General features: G+C 47.0%; 1 protein-coding gene and 1 long non-coding RNA gene across 8 annotated transcripts in view; both read left to right on the forward strand.

The window, feature by feature from the left end:
* Window positions 1-2,979, forward strand: part of LOC145651703 (uncharacterized) — a 5,261-nt gene extending 2,282 nt beyond the window's left edge. Inside the window, exon 3 of the long non-coding RNA XR_014117608.1 lies at window positions 1,258-2,979. This is a non-coding gene — a long non-coding RNA (uncharacterized LOC145651703). The remainder of the gene's footprint in view (window positions 1-1,257) is intronic.
* lingo2 (leucine rich repeat and Ig domain containing 2) overlaps window positions 1-12,500 on the forward strand; it is a 209,197-nt gene that overhangs the window by 132,866 nt on the left and 63,831 nt on the right. Inside the window, exon 1 of one of the 7 annotated variants that reach the window (XM_081698956.1) lies at window positions 6,434-7,855. The exons of the other annotated variants lie outside the window; for them this stretch is intronic. The gene's annotated coding sequence lies outside the window, so the exon portion shown is untranslated. Of the gene's footprint in view, window positions 1-6,433; window positions 7,856-12,500 lie in introns of those variants that run through there. 7 annotated transcript variants of the gene reach the window in all.

Raw genomic sequence — 12,500 nt, forward strand, 5'->3', positions numbered from 1 at the left:
AACGCCATAACAGGAGCGAGGTGGAAGACTCAACGCCATAACAGGAGCGAGGTGGAAGACTCAACGCCATAACAGGAGCGAGGTGGAAGACTCAATGGCATAACAGGATCGAGGTGGAAGACTCAACGCCATAACAGGAGCGAGGTGGAAGACTCAACGCCATAACAAGAGTGAGGTGGAAGACTCAATGCCATAACAGGAGCGAGATGGAAGACTCAATGCCATAACAGGAGCGAGGTGGAAGACTCAACGCCATAACAGGAGCGAGGTGGAAGACTCAATGCCATAACAGGAGCGAGGTGGAAGACTCAATGACATAACAGGAGCGAGGTGGAAGACTCAATGCCATAACAGGAGCGAGGTGGAAGACTCAATGCCATAACAGGAGCGAGGTGGAAGACTCAATGCCATAACAGGAGCGAGGTGGAAGACTCAATGCCATAACAGGAGCGAGGTGGAAGACTCAACGCCATAACAGGAGCGAGGTGGAAGACTCAACGCCATAACAGGAGCGAGGTGGAAGACTCAACGCCATAACAGGAGCGAGGTGGAAGACTCAATGGCATAACAGGATCGAGGTGGAAGACTCAACGCCATAACAGGAGCGAGGTGGAAGACTCAACGCCATAACAGGAGTGAGGTGGAAGACTCAATGCCATAACAGGAGCGAGGTGGAAGACTCAACGCCATAACAGGAGCGAGGTGGAAGACTCAATGACATAGCAGGATCGAGGTGGAAGACTCAACGCCATAACAGGAGTGAGGTGGAAGACTCAATGGCATAACAGGATCGAGGTGGAAGACTCAATGGCATAACAGGATCGAGGTGGAAGACTCAACGCCATAACAGGAGCGAGGTGGAAGACTCAATGCCATAACAGGAGCGAGGTGGAAGACTCAACGCCATAACAGGAGTGAGGTGGAAGACTCAACGCCATAACAGGAGCGAGGTGGAAGACTCAACGCCATAACAGGAGCGAGGTGGAAGACTCAACACTCTTTATATTTTGTTTTTTATCTGCACCCCAAGTGCTATTATAATCATTTGGAAATATCTGGAATTTGGACATTTGGAAATGTTATTTAAACCACATAGAATGTTTATTTAGAATTACTGCAGAGATACAGGTTCTGTACAGATAGTGTACAGATTTCAATGAGTTTTATCAACAGTTATCAAGATTTTATAAAATGTCTGAATGTATCTTTCGTACATCTTACCAACATGATTTTATTACTTTCTTATTTTTTCCACAGTGTTTCATCATGTTTTCTGTCTGTCTGTCTAAATGTGTGAGAGGCCACTATATTTGTCAGCTCAATAGCAATCCCTTTGAAATCACCTTAGAATCTGATTATACAAGGACACACACATCCAATAACCCTCCACTGCTTAAAGAAGAAGGATTTATGAGCCATGACAATAGCGCAAGGATATTCTTCTTTGTGATGCGAATCTTTAAAATCCAGCAGTCTGAATGGTCCATTGCCAGTGATAATAAATACCAGCGCCATCGCCCGAGAATAGAGTCAAGTCTTCCTTGATGAATTGCACATACAAAACTCCTCTTACTCAGCAACTGTATCAAATGAGGTCATCAGTGTCCTAGAAAAATCTCCAGGGCAAGAAAGTGGTTCACATGGGCACTGAAACGTCACCAGCATCAGCAGACCACGCCATATGGTTGTCATGGGGATGGAATAGTGGGAACATGGAGGGATAGAGATCTAACTACTTGATCCAACTGCCCACTATAGATTTCCATCCAATACCTGATTGGTTGGTTTAGAAGTGTGGTGGCTTGATGAATGATGACGTTCTGTCATACAACACCAAGGTTCACTATTATAGAACTAAACACAGCTCAACTCAATTCAACTCAACTCAACCAAACATAACTCAACCATAACTCAACATAACTCAAACAAACACAACTCAACTGAACCAAGCATAACTCAACCATAACCCAACATAACTCAAACAAACACAACTCAACTCAACCAAACATAACTCAATCATAACTGAACATAACTCAAACAAAGACAACATAACTCAACCATAACTCAACATAACAAACAAACACAACTCAACTCAACCAACTTAACTGAACTCAATTCAACCAAACTCGAGTGAAAGTGTAATCGTACAGCACAGGCTGTGTAGAAGCATTTTACAGTGGCAATTAACAGAGATTAGATGTGCATATCAAGGAAAAGATGGTGTAAACTATCACAACAAAAAAGATCAAAGAAACAAACAAAGTTCAGGGTATAATTATAAGAAAGAAAAGGTAGCAAGGGAAATGAATCCATCTGGAACATTTCTGTCTCTAATCATTGTCTGGTGTGAGTCTGTCACCAGCAGTACCGATGTTTGCTAATTCAATAGTGGAGCTCAAATCCTAATCCCACCTAAATCCCATCTAATGAGAGCTGAAATAAGATCTATACAAGTGGAGCGATTTGACACAATTAACTACTCTGACACTGCAAACTTGAGAATACATCATCCATAAAAACAAATAGCAGTATTGCTACTGGACTTTGTATTGATTTGCTTCTTGGGGTTGTTACAGACTGTTCAGTAAAGACCGATCAGTGGATGACCTGTCCCAGTTTACCAGCGATATCAGCAGAGTTTAGGGATATCAGCAGAGTTTAGGGATATCAGCAGAGTTGAGTGATGCTTGTCTGTGCCCAGGTCAGCTTCAGCATGGAAATTAATTACACAGAAATCTCACTCACTGATCTGATCCATAGCCCCCAGTGCGCTTTGATAAACATTCACATTGGTCTTTAGTTTTGTTGTTTATCTTTCCGATTAGTTGTCCAGGTTGTCCAGATGCATGAAGGCTTGTAGATGTAGAATTAGATCATGTGTGAGTGAGGGAGGTTGCAGCTGGAGTCCAGTAGAGCTGATGGGAGAAAGAGCTGGATGGAGTATCATAAAATGGAGATGTGCTTCATCATGTGACATGATCCGAGTGGCATCAGGGGTATCAGGGGTACCAGGGTATCAGGGGTATCAGGGGTATCAGGGGTACCAGGGTATCAGGGGTACCAGGGGTGGCAAGGGTGGCAGAGCTGCAGGGGTGAAAGGGGTATCACAGGTGTCAGGGGTATCAGGGGTACCAGGGGTGGCAGAGCTGCAGGGGTGAAAGGGGTATCAGGGGTACCAGGGGTGACAGAGCTGCAGGGGTGAAAGGGGTATCACAGGTGTCAGGGGTATCAGGGGTTCAAGTTCAAGTTTGGTTTATTTGTCACATACATAGTCATACACAGTATAACTTGCAGTGAAATGTTTTGAGAGTGCTCTGTCCAAACTGAGGAGAAAAAAACAGGGGTGTATAGGGGGAAAAAAAATCTATATATATACAAAATATATTAACAATGTATGTACAATATATGTATAATATGTTTATATACACAATGTACAATGTATATATGGATATGTATAAGTGTATGTACACAATGTACAGTTCCATCTTACAATTGAATATTTACAGCCACGTGGTGGTGGTGGTCCCCACAGTTTATCAGTTTCCCTGATTCAGGGCCCAAATGGCCTGTGGGAAGAAGCTCTTCTTCAGTCTCTCTGTATTGGTCTTCAGGGAACGAAAGTGCTTCCCTGACCTCAACAGAGAGAAGAGTCTATTGTTGGGATGGGTGGGGTCCTTCACAATCCTCCTGGCCTTGGTCTGGCACCGCTTGTAGTAGATGGTCTGCAGGTCAGGAAGTTCCGTGTGAGTGATGCGCTCTGCTGAACGCACCACCCTTTGGAGTGCTTGTCTGTCCTGCTTGGTGCTGCTCCCAAATCAGACTGTGATGTTCCCCGTGAGGATGCTCTTGACAGTGCAGGTGTAGAAGTTCCATAGCACCTTGGAGGGCAGTCTGAAGTCTCTTAGGCATCTGAGGTGGTAAAGATGCTGACGAGCCTTCTTTGCCAGGGAATTGGTGTGGCGGGACCAGGACAGGTCCTGCGAGATGTGAACACCAAGGTACCTAAAACTATTTACTCTCTCCACCATGGTTCCACTGATCCTCACAGGTTGGTAGTGCCGCTCCTGCTTCTTGCTGCAATCCACGATCAGCTCCTTTGTCTTACTGACGTTTAGGAGGAGATTATTTTCCTTGCACCAGTTTTCCAGGTGTTTAATCTTCTCCAGGTAGGCCCTCTCATCGTTGTCTGAGATCAGACCCATGACAACGGTGTCGTCAGCAAACTTGACAATGATGTTAGAGCTGGAAGTGGCTGTGCAGTCGTAGGTGTACAGTGAGTAGAGCAGGGGGCTTAGGACACAACCCTGAGGAGCTCCAGTGCTGAGGGTGAGGGTGGATGAGGCGCAGTTGCCCACCCGTACTGATTGTGGTCTGTCTGTTAGGAAGTTGGAGATCCAGTCGCACAGGGATGTATGCAGTCCTAGATCCTCCAACTTAGTAGTGAGTAGGGAGGGGATGATGGTGTTAAATGCTGAACTGTAGTCACCAAATAGCATTTTAGTATAATTTCCCCTCCCTTCGTCCAGGTGGGTCAATGTGGTGTGGAATAGATGTGCAATTGCATCATCAGTGGAGCAGTTCTGGCGGTATGCAAACTGCAGTGGGTCCATGGAGGCTGGCAGTGAAGATGTGATGAAATCTCTGACTAGTTTTTCAAAGCACTTCATCACGACTGATGTGAGGGCAACAGGGCGGTAGTCATTGAAGCCGGAGGGTCGAGTTTCTTTGGGACGCGGACGATGGTGGATCGGTATCAGGTGTCGCAGGTGTCAGGGGTATCAGTAGTATCGGGGTATTGGGGTGTCATAGGTGTCATGGGTATCAGGGGTATCAGGGTGTCAGGGGTATCAGGGGTCTCGGGGTATCAGGGTGTCAGGGGTATCAGGGGTCTTGGGGTATCAGGGTGTCAGGGGTATTAGGGGTCTCGGGGTATTAGGGGTGTCAGGGGTGTCAGTTGACTCATTCGCTGTAAAGGGAGTTTAAGCCTTTCAGATACAGACGAAGGTTTTGCTGTCGGGCAGGTTGAGTGTGGTGCGGGGTTACAGCGGGGTTAGAGTGCATCCACAGTCTGGTGTGCCACGGTGGACTCTGGCAGTGGATACATACAGGAGTCACAGTGTGATCAAATCATGTGTTAGCTGCAGCCCCTGAGCAGAATACGGAGGATAACGTGTGTGCGAGAACATTTAAATAATAACACGTACACCAAAGAAGTCTCAACAGCTCCACGTCACAGCTCCAGTGACTTAAACCAGTTAGTCCAATCCCTTGATTGACATCAGTGATCTGTGTCTTCAATCACAATTTAATTAAGCTAGTTGTGTCCTATTCCCCTTTGTGACAAAGCCCCTCCTCCAGGGAGAGCCAGAATGTTGAGCGTGATTGTACGCGACTGTAATTACCAGGGCTATCGAGCGCACTGCCTCCTGACCATCACCTGCCTTTCTGATGCCCTGGTTTTGTTTTCGGCATGTAATTAGCGTGAAAATCATGGATCTGAATAACCAGACAAGATTTGCAATCCTATATTCGATGTAAAAGAGTTAGTGGATTTTTTAAATTAGTTCTGTGTGGCATCGGGTTAATCCAGCAGTGTAGGACTTCATGTCAGAGTTATGTGCAGAAACCTGCACACCGCAGGACACTCTGACGGGTTACTCAGTGCTCTGTTTATTATAATACAGAGCTTTTTTTCTTCTTGTCCTGTTCTCATGTAAGTTCCCCAGGAGGGCATTGTTAACCCAGTTACAGGCTCTCATCCACCACTCTCTCTCTCCCTCTCTCTCTCTCTCTAGCACTCTCTTGTTTCTTCTCTTTGTTTGTTTACTGAAAGACAAGGAATCTAATTAAGCTGCAGCAGAGAGAGCGCGAGAGAGAGTGAGGAGGAGAGAGAGAGAGAGAGGGAGGGAGAGAGAGAGAGGAGGGGAGAGAGAGAGAGAGAGAGAGAGAGAGAGAGAGGGAGAGGGAGAGAGAGAGAGGAGGGGAGAGAGAGAGAGAGAGAGGGAGAGAGAGGGAGAGGGAGAGAGAGAGAGGAGGGGAGAGAGAGAGAGAGAGAGAGAGAGGGAGAGGGAGAGAGAGAGAGGAGGGGAGAGAGAGAGAGAGAGAGAGAGAGGGAGAGGGAGAGAGAGAGAGGAGGGGAGAGAGAGAGAGAGAGAGAGAGAGAGAGAGAGAGGGAGAGGGAGAGAGAGAGAGGAGGGGAGAGAGAGAGAGAGAGAGAGAGAGAGAGAGAGAGAGAGAGAGAGAGGGAGAGGGAGAGAGAGAGAGGAGGGGAGAGAGAGAGAGAGAGAGAGAGAGAGAGAGAGAGGGAGAGGAGAGAGAGAGAGGAGGGAGAGAGAGAGAGAGAGAGAGAGAGGGAGAGAGAGAGGGAGAGGGAGAGAGAGAGAGGAGGGGAGAGAGAGAGAGAGAGAGAGAGAGAGAGAGGGAGAGAGAGAGGGAGGAGCTAGACTCCTGCAAGCTCAGAATTGATGTTTAATTTATTTCTTGTTTATAATTTATTGATGCCATAGCATGTGTGCATGTGCGTGTGTTCACGTGTGGATGTGTGTGAGGGAGATGGAGAGAAAGGACACTAGAAAGTAGAGATGAGAGGAGAGAGAGATGAGAGGAGAGAGAGATAAAAATGAAATAACATTTTCATAACAATTTGCCCAAACTCATAAACAGTACTGAGTGTTTGGCATTAAGACTTTGTCTGGTTTACCTCCCATGTCACATAATAACCTGCGTTACCTGTGCCAGGTTGTAGCCAGTTTTGTGCAGGTGTGCAGTATTTCATAAGTACTAGTCAGGTCAGGAGTTTCATAGATATTTTACGTCATTAGTCCTTAAATTCAGTATTGTAATACAACACACAGGTCAAAGCAGCAATACACACACATGCACACACACCATCTGTAAGTCCTTGGCCCATATGAACCCTGTAGGCAGTAATAATAGCCTATTGGCCCAGACATGTGTGTGTGTGTGTGTGTGTGTGTGTGTGTGTGTGTGTGTGTGTGTGTGTGTGTGTGTGTGTGTGTGTGTGTGTGTGTGTGTGTGTGATAAGAATCTGTGGTTAAAATGCTGCTTGAACTGATGCAAGAGTTCATCTTTGCATTCGAGCTTTTATTGTGCAGCCAGTGTGTGAGCTAACCGAACCAAAAAGAGTGTAGCAGAAAGACAATGCCCTGACTCGACCCAGGTGCAGCGAGACTCAGCTCAGCGTGTGCAGAGTCTGAGCACATGTAGAGTCTGAGTGTGTGCCTCATCTGAGCTTGTGTAGAGTCTGAGCGTGTGCAGAGTCTGAGCGTGTGCCTCATCTGAGCATGTGGAGAGTCTGAGCACATGTAGAGTCTGAGTGTGTGCCTCATCTGAGCTTGTGTAGAGTCTGAGCGTGTGCCTCATCTGAGCATGTGGAGAGTCTGAGCACATGTAGAGTCTGAGCTTGAGCAGAGTTTGAGCGCGTACAGATCCTCCCCTCACTCGGGCGTTGTGCTCAGCTGAATGGTGCGTCAGGGCTGACAGCCTGCAGCCTGTGGAGGAAACACAAACGAACGTGGCATTTAAGCGCAAGGCTATAAATAAGGACCTAGTCGCACTCCAGGCTGGGAGGGGCTTGTGGGAAAATTGCCCATTTGTCAGTCCGGATAAGGTCAGCATGGAAATCGTCTGGCAACATTAATCGAATGCAACGCGGTAAAAGGGAACCTGTGTAACGGGCGTCCGCAGCGTGTGAGCGCATGCGTCTGGACGGCTTCACACAGCCGAGAGGAACTGAGTTATCCCCCACCCTCGTCCAGACCCCCGTCCAGACCCCCAGACCGCGCTACAGCAGAAATGTGTCGATTTGTGACATCTGGAAGGTTGACATGGGGACGTGTTTTAATTAGGCTTCTTTCTGTCCTTAGGGAGTGTCACGCTCAAATGAAGTATTTATGGACTCTGCAGCCCTTTGTGTGTGTGTGTGTGTGTGTGTGTGTGTGTGTGTGTGTGTGTGTGTGTGTGTGTGTGTGTTTATTATGCAGTCAGAGATCACAAAAATGAGTTCGCTTAATGTCAGAGCACAAACCTTCGACATGAGGAGTGCGATGGAGTTTGTTAATTAAAGCCAGCAGGTCCAAACCCAGTGAGTGGAGGAAAAGTTTTGTATTTCTCTACTGTTCTTATTCCTTGCCACCAGCAGAAATGCAAAGAGAAGATTCCAAGTTTTGAAATTAATCTTCCATTTTTAACTCTTGCCAGCAGCAGTAGATTCCATACCACATACATTTCTCATGCTGTCAACAGCTAATTCAATGTCATAGCTTTGGCATTATTCAAATATTTACCAGGAAATCACAAGTAGTGTGCAAAGGATCATTGAAAAGGATTTGGGCCAAACTCTCACTGTAAATGTGCCCCATTGGTGGACATTGGTCTTGGTCCCAGTCACCGGTAGTGGCCCAGCCGACGCTGACGCTGTGAGATTAGACGGCGTGAGAGACGTTGTCTGTTCTTAGGTCTGCGTCAGCTGAACTCTTATGATCAAAACCTCGAGGGATGCAGGGGGGCCAGACTCAGGGCTCACCATAAACTACCCAGGTTTGCAGTTACAGATAAAGTGATTCTATTTTGGGGCTTGTCTGTGTGTGTGTGTGTGTGTGTGTGTGTGTGTGTGTGTGAGTCTTTTTTGATGTTGTGGTTGAAGCTGGATGTACTCCACCCAAGTCAACATGATCTGATGCTTTTTCTGGGGCGAGCAGGCGCACGGGCGCACATGCTTGTCTTGTGATCATACGAAAGCTTCCTGGGAACTGATGATCACACCAGGTGTGAGAGACACAGCACAGGTGAAGGACCTGACACAGCTTCTCAGCCAAGAGAACTAGCTCCTCTGAGAGGAACAGACATCACTGGGCTTTGGTGAAAAGCCTTGGTGTTTTTTTTCAGTGAAGATATTATAATAAGACTTTTTTATAAGTTATGAAGCGTTCTCGGCTGAATTCTGTTATTTGTTTGCTGAAACCAGTTTATGAGGGCGTGGCAGCGCCCACTGCGGTTTACCTTCCAGATCAGATCTAGCCAGTCAGCAATTTCTCCACCTGACACAGTCTGATTGGTTATGGCTCCTTTCTTATGAGGCCCATCTATTTAGATGGTGACAGGGTAGAAACACACACACACACACACACACACACACACACACACACACACACACACACACACACACACACACACACAGTACACCATCAAGGGAGCAGACCAGCTTGATGTAGGAGGCAGGCACATGTTGGGGAGAACAGCAGACACTGCTGATGTGATCTTTTCTCTGTTGTTGCCAAACTGAACTGAAACTAACCAGAGATCCAAGGTACCTGAACGGATCTTGAACATTTCAGTAAATTGTTTTGTCTATGTAAACACAGATGAGCGTACAACTAGAGTGCCATACTGACCATGCTGACACCAGGAGCCGAGCTTTCCTCGTAAGGCTAAAGTTGCACTCCAGAACACTCCAGGCTAGGACATTCCAGAACACTCTGAGCTAAGACATTCCAGAACACTCCAGACTAGGACATTCCAGAACACTGTGAGCTAAGACTTTTCAGAACACTCCGGGCTAGGACATTCCAGAACACTCTGAGCTAAGACATTCCAGAAGACTCCAGACTAGGACATTCCAGAACACTCTGGGCTAGGACATTCCAGAACACTTCAGGATAGGACATTCCAAAACACTTCAGGATAGGACATTCCAGAACATTCCAGGAGAGGACATTGCAGAACACTCACTTCACTTGTTCTGAAGTAAGTTCTGTTGTTCTGTTGTTGTTGTTGTTATTGGCCTTCCTTCAGCTCCTATTGTTGTTGTTATTCTAGCTGTTGTTGTTGTTGTCCTGACTTCAGCTGTTGTTGTTGTTATTGTCCTTCCTGATTTGGCTATCTCTTTCAACCTGCCCTTTGTCATCACTGTATCAGTGTTCATCCAGCACTTCGGATTTATATGAATCTAATTACTGAAAAAATGTGTTTCTATTGCAACAGGACAACAGAAGTCCTATACTCCTTAAAAGCCTTAAAGCATGTAACTAAGTTTAGTCCCCCCAGGAAGCCCCATAGCACACACATCTAAGCACAGTCTGCCTGTTGGACCTTCGGGAAGGTGTCACAAAAGACGTGACCCGTAGGGGGCAGCACATAAGGTTTAACCAGCACAGAACACAGATGCTGAGCTGTCTCCTCTCTTTAGAGGTCCAGCCCAAAAATGAACACGTCTGCACTGGTGGAGACACACTCCGAACTAGCAGCCAAACTTTATTTCCCCCACACGGCATCTTACCCAGCAGAAGCTCCGGGCTTCACATCCAGCTGATGTTTCTGTGGGTGGTGCAGTGCCACAACACAACGCTGGCTCTCTGGCCAAGATCACAAGCTTCATGTAAGATAGGAAAACATTCCCAGCTCTGTTCTGGGGGATTATCGCGTCTCAGTACAGTGCTGGCCTGCTCATTTCCTGCTTATTTCCCTAATGAACTGTTCAATTGATTCAAGGTGTAGTGAGACATGGTTAATTTGGTATAATCCACACACTTTTGTTCTGAATGGGGCAGGTCTAGTCCTGAACAGCAGATTGGAATCTGAGTAGTGTTTCCATCCAGAAACCCACTCATGGAACGAAAGGACCCCCTGCTGAGAAGGAGTTTATATTCTGGGATACAAATCGCTTTGTATTTGGCACCAGTTCTGCCATTTCAGCGCTGCTCAGTTCCCTCCCACGTTTCCCTCTGTGGAAAAGGTACCACACACACACACACACACACACACACACACAGACACACACACACACACACACACTGCGGAGAGAAGGTCACACATCGACCTATGTGCTGACCCACTGCTGTGCCGGAACAAAAAGCTGCAAACAAGCAACACAGAAATCCATCGCCACGGAAACGTAACGCTTCTCCATGGAAATGCCTTTTATTGCTCCTCCATCTATTAGCTTTCATCCTTTATATAATAATAATTTGAAAAACTTTGTTTTGAAGAGGGCGGGGAGGGCAGATGGCCGTTTTCTGCCCCTCTCTCCAGACTGGCTGATTAATTGCTTGTCAGTCAGCTCGAGTCAGCCGGTGTCCCTGTGCCCCGCCCTGGTCCTAAAGCTGTCAATCACACTCAGATGTGTCTCCACGGGCTGCTCACGCTCGCTCCCTGCAACCTCAGTCCTGTCACATGCACGGCAGGCCCTACCCCTAGCAAGGCTCCATCTTTCTGCTCCATGTCTGTCTAAATCTAAATAATTAGATTTAAGAGTGGAGGACCAGCACAGAGAAGACAGCTGCTCCACCCCCCGAAAGACGGATTCGTGCTGTGACGTTCAAACGTCCGCCAGCAGTTCGTCCCAGTGCGGACAGGGGGCGATAAACAGGTGAGTTATCAGGAGCAAACAGCTGGTCCTGGATAAACCACAGGACATGTGGAGATCTTCAGAACCCAGACGGATTTAAAGTTGACAGGGACACACATGCAGAAGCAGAAATTCCACTGTCAGGTAAGTCCGTCAGGGCTCCTTCCAGAGGTCAGAGTTCACGGTGGGCTTATAACGGAGTAGGAGTCATCAGTGGTTATCTCCTAGTCCAGAAGTTCCACTGTGCCAGACTGGCCAACACTGAAGCTATGAACAAAGTGAGGCATTAGGTCTGCAGCTGTGGGTTATAGCACTACGCTGATCCTACACGCTTCACTAAGACGACTGCAGCTCAGGGCTCTAGAAGAGTCTGTACAGAACACACACTACAACACACACACACACACACACACACACACACTACAACATACACGCGCGCACACACACTCACACACACACACTAATCCATGGAAGCAAGAAGTGTGTGTGTCACTAAAGACTCTTCTAAAGTCACTTGGAGAGGTACCAGATGAAGAGGACAAACTCCAGCAGTGTGTTTGTGTGTGTGTGTGTGTGTGTGTGTGTGCGTGCGTGTGTGTGTGTGTGTGTGTGTGCATGTGCGTGTGTGTGTGTGTATGTGTGCAAGAGAAGATGAGAGAGAGAGAGATGGAAACACCAACACACAGATGCGCATTCCCACAGACTAAGAACTCCTTAGTAAGGTGCAGGTGCTATCAGACTTCTGTCATATCGCCCCCTACACTTTGCAGCTGGAACATATGAAAGAATGAAGAAGTCATCCAGTACAGTGTGTGTGACAGGGCCCAGGTTTGGTGTGCTCAGACAGCAGCCCTGCTTCATTAATATTCCATTGTTGTTGTTATTGTTGTTGTTGTTGTTTTGTGACCAGCATCACACCCCCCGAGTGTTGGCTGTCCAGAGGGCCACGTCTTTAACAACACAGCCATCAGGGATGTACAATCCCACGCTACACACGAATGTTTAGCAGGAAGAAATCTGCTGCCAATCTGAAACAAAGGCACAATCCTCAGACACTGGAGACACACGAATTTCATGAATCCAAGAAACCATTTCAACAATCCAAGACCCCAAATGGGAGTTGAGAGTGAAAAAG

This window comes from Electrophorus electricus, chromosome 16 (assembly GCF_041902795.1).
Source record: "Electrophorus electricus isolate QZ-2024a chromosome 16, ASM4190279v1, whole genome shotgun sequence".
In the NCBI taxonomy this organism is placed as follows: domain Eukaryota; kingdom Metazoa; phylum Chordata; class Actinopteri; order Gymnotiformes; family Gymnotidae; genus Electrophorus; species Electrophorus electricus.